Source organism: Hyla sarda, unplaced genomic scaffold (genome assembly GCF_029499605.1).
Source record: "Hyla sarda isolate aHylSar1 unplaced genomic scaffold, aHylSar1.hap1 scaffold_1024, whole genome shotgun sequence".
Taxonomy (NCBI): Eukaryota; Metazoa; Chordata; class Amphibia; order Anura; family Hylidae; genus Hyla; species Hyla sarda.
Genome location: NW_026607643.1, coordinates 48,062 through 61,621, shown reverse-complemented (window position 1 = coordinate 61,621; position 13,560 = coordinate 48,062). Strand labels below are relative to the sequence as shown.

Genomic DNA, 13,560 nt, shown 5'->3' with positions numbered 1-13,560 from the left:
TGGGAAAGAGGGGGGTGTAACTCTGCATATATCTATGAGAAAGAGGGGGTTACCTGGCTACCCAAAATGTAATTGTAATAGCTTATATGGTGTACACATCCTGTGTATAGCTGATATCTACCGCCATATGGTCCTGTATATAATCACTTATATTGTATACAGATTCTTTATAGTATACTGGTCTGTGTATAGTGGTTTTATTCAGTACAGTATGGCGGTATTATTCAGTTATTGTGTGGTGGTATATATTTACTCCTTGTATACCAGTATTATTGGTCATTGAAATTTACCTACTTTAACCCCTTAAGGACCCAGCCCAAATATACCTTAAGGACCCGGCCATTTTTTGAACATCTGACCACTGTCACTTCAAGCATTAATAACTCTGGGATGCTTTAACCTTTCATTCTGATTCCGAGATAGTTTTTTCGTGACATCTTCTACTTTATGTAAGTGGTAAAATACTTGCATCATTTCTTGTTGAAAAATTCCAAAATTTGATGAACAAATTGAAAATTTAGCATATTTTTTTTACTTTGAAGCTCACTGCTTGTAAGGATGGATATTCCAAATAAATTATACATTGATTCACATATACAATATGTCTACTTTATGTTTGCATCATAAAATTGACGTGTTTTTACTTTTGGAAGACATCAGAGGGCTTCAAAGTTCAGCAGCAATTTTCCAATTTTTCACAAAATTTTCAAAATCGGAATTTTTCAGGGACCAGTTCAGTTTTGAAGTGGATTTGAAGGGCCTTCATATGAGAAATATCCCACAAATGACCCCATTATAAAAACTGCACCCCTCAAAGTATTCAAAATGACATTCAGTAAGTGTGTTAACCCTTTAGGTGTTTCACAGGAATAGCAGCAAAGTGAAGAAGAAAATTCAAAATCTTCATTTTTTACACTCGCACGTTCTTGTAGACCCAGTTTTTGAATTTTTATAAGGGGTAATAGATGAAAAATCCCCCCAAAATTTGTAACCCAATTTCTCTCGAGTAAGGAAATACCTCATGTGTGTATGTCAAGTGTTCGGCGGGTGCACCAGAGGGCTCAGAAGGGAAGGAGCGACAATAGGATTTTGGAGAGGGAATTTTGCTGAAATGGTTTTTGGGGGGCATGTCACATTTAGGAAGCCCCTATGGTGCCAGAACAGCAGAAAACCCCAACATGGCATACCATTTTTGAAACTAGACCCCTCAAGGCACGTAACAAGGGGTCCAGTTAGCCTTAACACTCCACAGGTGTTTGATGACTTTTCGTTAAAGTCGGATGTGTAAATGAAAAAAAAAAATTCTCACTAAAGTGCAGTTTTCCCCCCAAATTTACAATTTTTACAAAGGGTAATGGGAGAAAATGCCCCCCCAAATTTGTAACCCCATCTCTTCTGAGTAAGGAAATACCACATGTTAGGACATAAAATGCTTTGCGGGCGAACTACAATGCTCAGAAGAGAAGGATTCACATTTGGCTTTTTGAAAGCAACTTTTGCTGAAATGTTTTTTTGGGGGCATGTCGCATTTAGGAAGCCCCTGTGGTGCCAGAACAGCAAAAAATACGCACATGGCATACTATTTTGGAAACTACACCCCTCAAGGAACGTAACAAGGGGTCCACTGAGCCTTAACACCCCAAAGGTGTTTGACGACTTTTCGTTAAAGTTGGATGTGTAAATGAAAAAAAATTTTTTTTCTAAAATGCAGATTATGGAAATACCCCATGTTAGGACGTAAAATGCTCTGTTGGCGAACTACAATGCTCAGAAGAGGAGGAGCGCCATTGAGCTTTTGGAAAGAGAATTTGTTTGGAATGGTAGTCAGGGGCCATGAACAGTGGAACCCGTGGTGCCAGAACAGTGGAACCCCCCACACGTGACCCCATTTTGGAAACTACACTCCTCACAGAATTTAATAAGGGGTGCAGTGAGTATTTACACCCCACAGATCTTTGGAACAGTGGGCTGTGCAAATGAAAAATTAAATTTTTCATTTTTACGGACCACTGTTCCAAAAATCTGTCAGACACCTGTGGGGCGTAAATTCTCAATGTACCCCTTATTACATTACGTGAGGGGTGTCGTTTCCAAAATGGGGTCACATGTGTCGGGGGTCCATTGTTCTGGCACTATGGGGGCTTTGTAAACACATGTGGCCTTCAATTCCGGAAAATTTTCTCTACAAAATCCCAATGGCACTCCTTCTCTTCTGAGCATTGTAGTTCGCCCGCAGAGCACTTTAAATTCACATATGGGGTATGTTCTTACTCAGAAGAGATGGGTTTACAAATTTGGGGGGGCTTTTTTCCTATTTCCTGATGTGAAAATGAAAAATTTAGGGTAACACCAGCATTTTAGTGAAAAAATATAATTTTTTTCATTTTCCCATCCAACTTTAATGAAAATTCGTCAAACACATGTGGGGTGTTCAGGCTCACTATACCCCTTGTCACGTTGGGTGAGGGGTGTAGTTTCCAAAATGGGGTCACATGTGGGTATTTTTTTTTTTTTGCGTTTGTCAGAACCGCTGTAAAATCAGCCACTCCTGTGCAAATCACCAATTTAGGCTTCAAATGTACATGGTGCGCTCTCACTCCTGAGCCTTGTTGTGTGCCCGCAGAGCATTTTACGCCCACATCTGGGGTATTTCTGTACTCAGGAGAAATTGCGTTACAAATTTTGGGGGTCTTTTTTTCCTTTTACCGCTTGTGGAAATAAAAAGTATGGGGCAACACCAGCATGTTAGTGTAAAATGTTTTATTTTTTTACACTAACAGGCTGGTGTAGCCCCCAAATTTTCCTTTTCAAAAGCGGTAAAAGGAAAAAAAACCCCCCCAAAATTTGTAGTGTAATTTCTCCCGAGTACGGAGATGTGGCGCATATGTGGCCCTAAACTGTTTCCTTGAAATACGACAGGGCTCCGAAGTAAGAGAGCACCATGCGCATTTGAGGACTAAATTAGGGATTGCATAGGGGTGGACATAGTGGTATTCTACGCCAGTGATTCCCAAACAGGGTGCCTCCAGCTGTTGCTAAACTCCCAGCATGCCTGGACAGTCAGTGGCTGTCCAGAAATGCTGGGAGTTGTTGTTTTGCAACAGCTGGAGGCTCCGTTTTGGAAACCCTGCCGTACAAGACGTTTTAAATTGTTTATTGGGGGGGGGGGGACAGTGTAAGGGGTGTATATGTAGTGTTTTACCCTTTATTAGGTGTTAGTGTAGTGTAGTGTTTTTAGGGTACATTCACACTGGCGGGTTACGGTGAATTTCCCGCTAGGAGTTTGCACTGCGGCGAAAAATTTGCCGCAGCCCAAACTTGAAGCAGGAAATTTACTGTAAACCCGCCTATGTGAATGTACCCTGTACGTTCACATGGGGGGAGGCAAACCTCCAGCTGCTTCAAAACTGCAACTCCCAGCATGTACTGACAGACCGTGCATGCTGGGAGTTGTAGTTTTGCAACAGCTGGAGGCACACTGGTTGGAAAACCTTCAGTTAGGTTCTGTTACCTAACTCAATATTTTCCAACCAGTGTGCCTCCAGCTGTTGCAAAACTACAACTCCCAGCATGTACTAATCACCGAAGGGCATGCTTGGAGATGTAGTTATGCAACAGCTGGAGGTACCCAACTACAACTCCCAGCATGCCGAGACAGCTGTTTGCTTTCTGGGCATGCTGGGAATTGCAGTTTTGCAACATCTGGAGAGCTACAGTTTTTAGACCACTGCACAGTGATCTCCAAACTGTGGACCTCCAGATGTTGCAAAACTACAACTCCCAGCATGCCCAGACAACAAACAGCTATGTGGGCATGCTAGGAGTTGTAGTTATGCAACATCTGGAGGGATATCGTTTAGAGACCACTGTATAGTGGTCTCAAACTGCAACCCTCCAGCTGTTGCAAAACTACATATTCCAGCATGCCCAAACAGCTGTCTAGGCATGCTGGGAGTTGTAGTTTTGCAACATCTGGAGGGCTACAGTTAGAGACCACGGTCTCAGACTGTAGCCCTCCAGATCTACTTACCGGCTTCCGTAGGATCCCGGCAGCCGTCCTCTTCAGACGCACGTGACGCCGCCCGCCGATCAACGTCGCCGCAGCCTCCGGACGGGTAAGTGGACGTCGGCGCCCGATCCCCTTTGGTTTCCCGTTCTTCCCCGCCTACTGTGGGTGTGCAGGACGGGGATAACGAAAGTTAACCCCCCCCCGCCCCCGGTCTGCTATTGGTCGTCGCCTCTGACGATCAATAGCAGACCAATAGCAGGGATAGGAGGGGTGGCAACCCTGCCACCTCACTCCTATGCCTACAGGGGGATCGTGGGTGTCTTAGACAACCGCGATCCCCCTTCTATTTTGGGTCACAATAGACCTGTATGACCCGGAATCGGCGCAAATCGCAAGTGTAAATTCACTTGCGATTTGCGCGGATCGCCGACGGGGGGGTCTGCTGAACCCCCCCCGGGCATTTGCACGGGGTGCCTGCTGATTGATATCAGCAGTCACCCCGGCCACTATACCGGTGTATAGTGCGGGAGAACCTCCCTCATCATTCCCCCTTTTCCTGCTTTTTATAGTTTTGTTTATTTTCCTTACCTGGCTGCGCTTCGGCAGGTCAGGTCAGGTGGAGGGTCTTGCGGGGTCAGTGAAGCAGATGAGTTATGTCCTCTGCCGGCTTTTCTGTGCGGCATCACTAACGTCACTTTTCATTTCCTGTAGTCGCCGCCGAAAAGTGACATCCCTGATGCTGGACAGAGAAGCCGGGAGAGGACGTAACTCATCTGCTTCACTGACCCAGTAGCCCGCAAGACAGCCGAAGCGCAGACAAGTAATGAAAGGGGAAGAGTGGTCTTCAACCTGCGGACCTCCAGATGTTGCAAATCTACAACTCCCAGCATGCCCGGACAGCAGTTGGCTGTCCGGGCATGCTGGGAGTTGTAGTTTTGCAACATCTGGAGGTCCGCAGGTTGAAGACCACTGGATGCCATAGGAGGAACATGATGGGGGGATGATGAGACGGGGAAATGATGAGTGGGGGGAATGATGGGGGGATGATGAGACGTGGGAATGATGGGGGATGAGACGGGGAAATGATGAGGGGGGATGACGAGGCAGGGTGGGGGGATGATGAGAGAGGGTGGGGGGATGATGAGGGGGGAATGATGAGGGACATGATGAGACAGGGTGGGGGGATGATGAGGGGGAATGATGGGGGACATGATGAGACAGGGTGGGGGGAGGATGAGGGGGAATGATGGGGGACATGGTGAGACAGGGTGGGGGGATGATGAGGGGGGAGTGATGAGGGACATGATGAGACAGGGTGGGGGATGATGAGGGGGAATGATGAGGGACATGATGAGACAGGGTGGGGGACGATGAGACAGGGTGGGGGGATGATGAGGGGGAATGATGGGGGACATGATGAGACAGGGTGGAGGATGATGAGACAGGGTGGGGGGATGATGGGGACATGATGAGACAGGGGGAAATGATGATGGGGGAGGCACTAAATGCTTAATGTCTGTATGGCTAGTGGTGGTCTATGATAGGGGGAAATTATGAGACAAGGGGGGAGATGATGAGACATGGGGGGTGGCGATGAGAGGGGTAAATGTGGCACAGGGACTGATAAAAGGGAAGGAATGATGTGGCACTGGAGGGGACGGGACCAAACAGGTGCAGAAGAAAACGAAGTTGGGGGGATGATGTGGCATTTAGTCCAAGTCATTTATTTAACATTTTATTTTTTTTTACTTAAATTTCCCTGTTAAAATGGGGGTGCGTGTTATACGCCGATAAATACGGTATATAAATTAAAATTTATTGTGTGTGGGATTTGGGTGGAATAGGAGCGTGGCAGAAGATTGACGAGTTGCAGAGCCTAGCAGGGGCCCTTGCCTTTTTTTTGGTCCAGGGAGTGTTGTCAGTCCGCTCCTGGGGGGAGCGGAGGGGGTGTAATTAAGGGGGGGGGTGCATGTGTGTTTGTGTATGTGGGGGGGGGTGCCAAGCAAAGGGTCCGCCACGGGTGCCAAATGCTCTAGGTACGCCCCTGCTTCAGACCCTACAATATTAGTGATAATGGTGACAAATCAAGTGTAAACAAAATAAGTGTGAACCAAGTCAGGGGCATATATGTCAAGGTGTAATCACACTGATCACTAGACTGCACAGCCAGGCTTCATCTTTCACAGTTGCCTTTTCTGAGTACTAACAATAGCTCCCACTTCTCAGATACCACCATGAATTACAGTAGAACCACAGAATGAGACACATCAGCAGTTGCACAAATATTAGAAGCGTCAACAAAAGGCAACCTACAACAGATGCCAGGGGCTATTGGAAGTAGTAGATAAAGATAAAGTACAAGATCAAACACACAACAGGACAAGATTTATGAAATAGATTTACAGGAGAGGATAGATTTAGTAAATTTCTGACAAACCATAAGTGCATAACACCAGAGAAACACCCAAAAGCATATCCCAAAACACACACAGACAGAATTCATGTTACAATCTGCTGACACTGTTTGCTGTTAGGGCAGGCAAGGAGATACCATTTATGTATCTGTCAACCACCCCCGCCCCACCCCCCAATCTTTGATTGACAGTCAGCTGAAAGCCAAGCGCTGTTTCCAAATCTCACACCTGCAGAGCAAGAATAAGTTTTGAAGGCTAAGATCTGTCTCTCAAACAAGCAGGGATAGGGATGGGAGAAGGGCCGAGGAGGCCTTCCAGCCCCCAAAACTTTTTAGGAACTCCTCTTTACACTTTACACCCAAAATCATATGCCAAAACACACACAGACTGGACAAGACAAAGACAAAATTCCTGTTCCAGTCTGCTGACACTGTTAGCGGTGAGGGCAAGGAGACACATGGTGCCTTTTCTAAATCTGTAACTCCTCCCCCCTCCTTGATTGACAGTCAGCTAGAACCCGAGCCATGTTTTCAAATGTCACAGAAATAAGATTTGTAGGGAAGACCTGTCTATTAATCAAGCAGGAATATGGATGGGAGAGGGGGCAAGGAGGCGTTCCAGACCTCAACATTTTAGGGACTCCACTTTACAGCCAAAATCACAGGCCAAAACAGACAGACAGAATTCAAGTTTCAATCTGTTGGCACTGTTAGCCGTTAGAGCAAGGAGACACATGGTATCTTGTATAAATCCATCACCCCCCATCCTTGATAGAAAGTCCGCTGGAAGCCAAGCCCTGATTCCTAATGTCATACCTGCAGATAAAGAATAAGATTTGAGTGCTAAGATCTGTCTCTCAGTCAAGCAGGGACAGGGATAGGAGAGGATAGGAGCCCTGAACACTTCAGAGACTCCTCTTTGACACTTTACACACAAAAAAAAATAAAACACATTTTTTTTTTTACATTATGGAAGCATATACATATCTATAAAACTTACCCTGTGCCTCCTTGCCCTAACAGCATGTAACAGTGTCAGCAGTTTGGAATGTGACCTAAAACCAGACACAGCAAAAACCCGGCATGGACCAAACGCAGCAAATACTTACTCTGTTGCCATCAAAAGTCAGAAGAAAATGACATGGCATAATGGGCTCTGCCATGCATAACACTGGGGTACAGAGGTAGCAGTCATACCCAGGCCCTGTTAGGCGATCTAAAGGCTCAGGTGCCATATAAACATAAGAATTATTTAACCGCTTAACGACCATGGACGTAAATGTACATCCTGGTTTGGCGGGACTTCCCGCACCAGGATGTACATTAACCGCCATTAACCCCTCAGATGCCGTGATCAATACAGATCATGGCATCTGCGGCAGTGCGGTACTTTGAATGGATGATCGGATCGCCCGCAGCGCTGCCGCGGCGATCCGATCATCCAGCATGCCGGCCGGAGGTCCCCTCACCTGGCTACGGCCGTCTCCTGGGATCTTCTGCTCTGGTCTAAGATCTAGCAGACCAGAGCAGAAGATGACCGATAATACTGATCAGTGCTATACATAGTACTGAACAGTATTAGCAATCAAAGGATTTCTATAAATAGTCCACTATGGGGACATAAAAAGTGTAAATAAAAAAAAGGTGAAAAATGTAAAAATAAAGTGAAAAATCCCCTTCCCCAATAAAAATTAAAATTGTCAGTTTTTCCCATTTTACCCCTAAAAAGCGTGAACATTTTTTTAATAAACATATTTGGTATCGCCGTGTGTGTAAATGTCTGTACTATCCAAATACAATGTTAATTAGCCTGTACAGTGAATGGCGTAAACGTAAAAAATGAAAAAAAAAGTCAAAAAATGCAGCTTTTTTGTCCCATTTTATTAAAAAAAAATGTATAAAAATTATCTAAAAGTTTTGTATATGCAAATGTGGTATCGATAAAAAGTAAAGATGACTGCGCAAAAAATGAGCCCTCATATCGCCCTATATATGGATATATGAAAAAGTTATAGGTGGTCAAAATAGGGCGATTTTAGATTACTGATTTTGTACAAAAAGTTTTAGATTTTTTTTAAGCGGTACAAAAATATAAAAGTATCTATCCATGGGTATCATTTTTATTGTTTTGACCCACAGAATAAAGATCACATGTAATTTTTACCGTAAAGTGTATAGTGTGAAAACTAAACCCTCCAAAATGTGCAAAATTGTGGTTTTCATTTAAATTTCCTCCCTAAAAAAAAGTTTTTTGGGTTCGCCGTACATTTTATGGTAAAATGAGAGATTTTATTACAAAGTACAATTGGTCACGCAAAAAACAAGCCCTTATATGGGTCAGTAGATGGAACTATAAAGGAGTTATGGATTTTAGAATGCGAGGAGGAAAAATCTAAAACGAAAAATAAAATTGGCCTGGTCCTTAAGGTTAAAATGGGCTTGGTCCTTAACCCCTTAAGGACCAAGGACGCACCGGTACGTCCTTGGTCCTGCTCTCCCGATATAACGCGGGGTTACACAGTAACCCCGCGTCATATCACGGCGGGCCCGGCGTCATAGTGAAGCCAGGACCCGCCTCTAATAGCTATTAACCCTTTAGCCGCGCGCTCAGAGCTGAGCCGCGCGGCTAAAAGTGAAAGTTGCCGGCTAGCTCAGTCGGGCTGTTCGGGATAGCCGCGGCTAATCGCGGCATCCCGAACAGCTGACAGGACAGCGGGAGGGCCCCTACCTGCCTCTTCGCTGTCCGATCGCCGAATGACTGCTCAGTGCCTGAGATCCAGGCATGAGCAGTCATGCGGCAGAATCGTTGATCACTGGTTTCTTATGAGAAACCAGTGATCAGCATAGGAGATCAGTGTGTGCAGTGTTATAGGTCCCTATGGGACCTATAACACTGCAAAAAAAAAAAGTGGAAAAAAAAAGTGAATAAAGATCATCTAACTCCTCCCCTATTCAAAGTTTGAATCACCCCACTTTTCCAATAAAAAAAAAAAGTGTAAATAAAAGTGTAAATAAAAAAAAAAAAAAAAACATATATGGTATCACCATGTGCGGAAATGTTCGAATTATAAAAATATATCATTAATTAAACCGCTCGGTCAATGGCGTGCGCGCAAAAAAATTCCAAAGTCCAAAATAGTGCATTTTTGGTCACTTTTTATATAATTTAAAAATGAATAAAAAGCGATCAATAAGTCCTATCAATGCAAATATGGTACGGTTAAAAACTTCAGATCACGGCGCAAAAAATGAGCCCTCATACCGCCCCATAAAAAAGTTATAGGGGTCAGAAGATGACAATTTTAAACGTATTAATTTTCCTGCATGTAGTTATGATTTTTTCCAGAAGTCCGACAAAATCAAACCTATATAAGTAGGGTATCATTTTAATCGTATGGACCTACAGAATAAAGATAAGGTGTCATTTTTACCGAAAATGTACTACGTAGAAACGGAAGCCCCCAAAAGTTACAAAGTTTCAATTTTGTCGCACAATGATTTTTTTTCCATTTCACCGTAGATTTTTGGGCAAAATGACTGAAGTCATTACAAAGTAGAATTAGTGGCGCAAAAAATAAGCCATCATATGGATTTTTAGGTGCAAAATTGAAAGAGTTATGATTTTTTAAAGGCAAGGAGCAAAAAACGAAAATGCAAAAACGGAAAAAAACCCCGGTCCTTAAGGGGTTAAGGGGTTAAAAAAATAAATGCAGTGTGGAGACCATATTACGGGTTTTTGTTCTCATTACACCTATAAATCCAGCATAAAAGATATATATATATATATATATATATATATATATATATATATATTTCCCATAACTACATTGGAATTACATCTATTATGCCTATTTCAGCTATTTCACACCTGCTGGTTAACATCATCTCAGACCGCTGATGTTGGTACATCCTGTCCTTTTCCCAATTTAATGGGAGCCAGAACTGACTGCCGGGATTATTTAAATAGTTAATAAAAAGTGCCCAAATCCATCAGTCTTTTGGCAGCCTCCGCAAGTCTGAAAAAGCAGTTTCGAGCAAGAACTATAACAAATCTCCCCCTTTGGTTTATCTGGAGAGGGAATGACAGATTATAAATACAGAAGAAAAATATCTCCTCCTTGCACCTCCTCCTCCTCTCTCCCTCGTCCCGCCATGTCACCCCCCATTACTTCTTCCTACCCAAAAAACTGCGGGAACAAGATTTAACATTAATTCAGTATCTGACAAGTGACTTTATCAAGGAGCCATCCACTAGCCCTGGCCTTGAGTAGAATAAACTGTACGGATAGGAGCCATGTAGGGGTCCAGCCCCTGTAGGCTAACTTCTCCATGTTACCCATGGACCCTATATGAACAGACTGGAATGTAATGGTTGTACGATCCAGCTTTTCGGAGACTCAGAATGGCATAAAATGTGCATTATGTGACAAAGTTATATCATCCCTGCTTCTTCACCTCTCATAAGTATTCACTGTAGGCCTGGAAATATATTCATGGACCTTTAATATTATATTTAAATGATATTTAGTAAATACACACACATATATATATATATATATATATATATATATATATATATATAAAATTATATTGATTAAATTATATTTAGTGTGTGTATATATGTATATATATATATATATATATATATATATATATGCGCATGTGTATATATATATATATATATATATAAGTATAAATTCTATTTATAAATCTTTTATATTATATAAAATTATAAATTTTATTTAATTTTTATTAATTATAATTAAAATGTTATATAATATTTAAATATAATAGATTTATAAATAGAATTTATACTTATATATATATGTATAGGGAATATACGTGTGTGTGTATATATATATATATATATATATATATAGATTAGTAAATATGTGACTCTCCGGGCATGCTGGGAGTTGTAGTTTTGCAATAGGGGGAGGCATACTGTTTGGGAAACAACATTATAAGTTAACAAAATTTTACATTTTGCTGTTACAATATTTAGGCTATATATTTGCAGGTTTAAGACGTACATATACAGTGAAGAAAGAAATTATTTGACCCCCCCCCTGATGATTTTGTATGTTTTCCCACTGACAAAGAAATGATCGGTCTATATTTTTATTGGTCGGTTTATTTGAATAGTGAGAGACGGAATACCAACAAAAAAATCCAGAAAAACACATTTCATTTTATTTTTATATTGATTTCCATTCTAAGTATTTGGTCCCCTATCAATCAGCAAGATTTTTGGGTCCCAGGTGTCTTTTATATAGGTAGGGAGCTTAGATTAGGAGCACTCTCTCTTAATGGGAGTTCCCCTAATCTCAGCTTGTAACCTGTATAATAGACACCTGTCCACAGAAGCAATTGATCAGATTCCAAACTCTCCAAAGAGTGGTCCAAGGATGTCAGGGAGAAGATTGTATATCTGTATAAGATTGTAGATCTAATATTACCTGTATCTTAGCTGTGTAGTCTCCAGGGGCTCCCGGCCTCTAGTGATGATATCTGCGGCCACTAGAGGCCGGAAATGTCCCTTCTACTGGGACACGCACAATGATGTCATCTTGCACGTCCTCTAGGTATAACAGCTTCCACGCCTCTAGTGGTTGCAGGAAGGAGCTTTAGGGTGCGTTCACATGGAGTAATTCAAGAGGAATTTACTCGAGTAATTCCTCATGAATTCTCCACTCCAAATTAGTTAACACCCCCTCTGCCCATTGACTTCAATGTTATTTCTGCTGTCCTGTTCACACAGCGTAAATTCCACTAGCGGAATACCGACGCTGAATTCCGTTCCGTTTGAAGAAAGAGCATGTTCATTCTTCAAGTGTAATCCACTAGCAGAATTCAATAGAAGTCAATGGTAAAAAAAAATTTACGCCTGACATTGTTTCCGCGTGGAATTTGCGTGGAAATTGTAGAAGAGACAGCCCATGAAAAAAGGATGACACCCCTTCTCCACCACATACTCCACCCTTTTTTTACTCGGCAGTCATTTTCTACACAAGCCAGAAGCAAAGTAAATTGCTGTCTTTAAAAAATCTGAGAAACATGAGCGAAAACAATCAAAATGTTGCATCTACTCAGGGTGGAGTTGTGGAACAGCGCATCACAGTACACCCCCTGCAACTTCGGCTGCTATTAACCATCATGGTTAGTGTGATTAGTCGTCGCAGACTACGTATGGTAAGCAAGTGTTCCATATTACCAAAGTTAATGTTCGCAATTTTATGTTTTTTTTAACCAAATATAGTTAACATTTTTATGCTCTTTTGTATCAAGAGACAAGCCAGGCTTCAGAGGTACTGGGTGCACCCAATCAATACCCTTCGGGATTCACATGGCCACATCGGGAAACTATATGTTGAGCTGAGAAGGTACGTGTATATGGTTTAACCACCAACGCCTTGTTATTTTTGTTTAAATCTGTGCCATTTTTAACAATCTCTGTCTTCGTAGGTATCCTGAAAAATGTAACAACTTTGTGAGGATGCCTATGGAGGCCCTAGACAAGCTGCTGGACATTCTTGGTCCACACCTGCGTTATCAGGACACAGTGATGCGTCAAGCAATCTCACCCACAGCCCGTTTGTTGATCACATTGTGGTAAGTAGAGTTTGCAATATTTTAAATTTTCACGTTCATCAACCTCTCTCTGCAAACAGTCTAGTTGCTACAGGACAGGCAAACCAAGCAATTGCTTGGGGCCACGAGCTGGCTCGAGGCCCCGAGCAGAGCCGTTGCTTGTCCTGCCAAGCCGTCCTCCTGCCCCTATCCCGTTTCAGCAGCTAGCCCTGTCGACCGACCGAGCCAGCAGTGCGAGAGCCTGGAGCAGGACGGGAGGCTAAAATGCTGTCCTATAGCGTGGTGGAGCTTTCAGCTGTCCCGCTCCACCATTCTCTCACCTTTCTCACATGTAGCTCCGTTCACGCAGTGTGAGCCGCGGGGATGCCATCCACTGCAGGCCGGCGCCATGACGTCACACCATCGCGCCGGCGCCCGAACATCACATCGCCAGGGTTCACACTGCAAGAACGGAGCAGCGTGTGTGAAAGGTGAGAGCTGCTCGGGTGCTTTGGTACAGGGGAATTATTAAAGGGGGGGCACAAGAGTGTGAAGTATACAAGTGAGT

The 13,560-nt window shown here is 43.0% G+C and overlaps 1 long non-coding RNA gene across 1 annotated transcript in view; it reads left to right on the top strand.

Annotated features, from left to right (window-relative positions):
* The window catches only part of LOC130298807 (uncharacterized), a 48,467-nt gene extending 35,174 nt beyond the window's left edge, over positions 1-13,293 (top strand). The window contains exons 3-4 of the long non-coding RNA XR_008850100.1: positions 12,711-12,805; positions 12,888-13,293. This is a non-coding gene — a long non-coding RNA (uncharacterized LOC130298807). The remainder of the gene's footprint in view (positions 1-12,710; positions 12,806-12,887) is intronic.
* Positions 13,294-13,560: the final 267 nt, after the last annotated feature.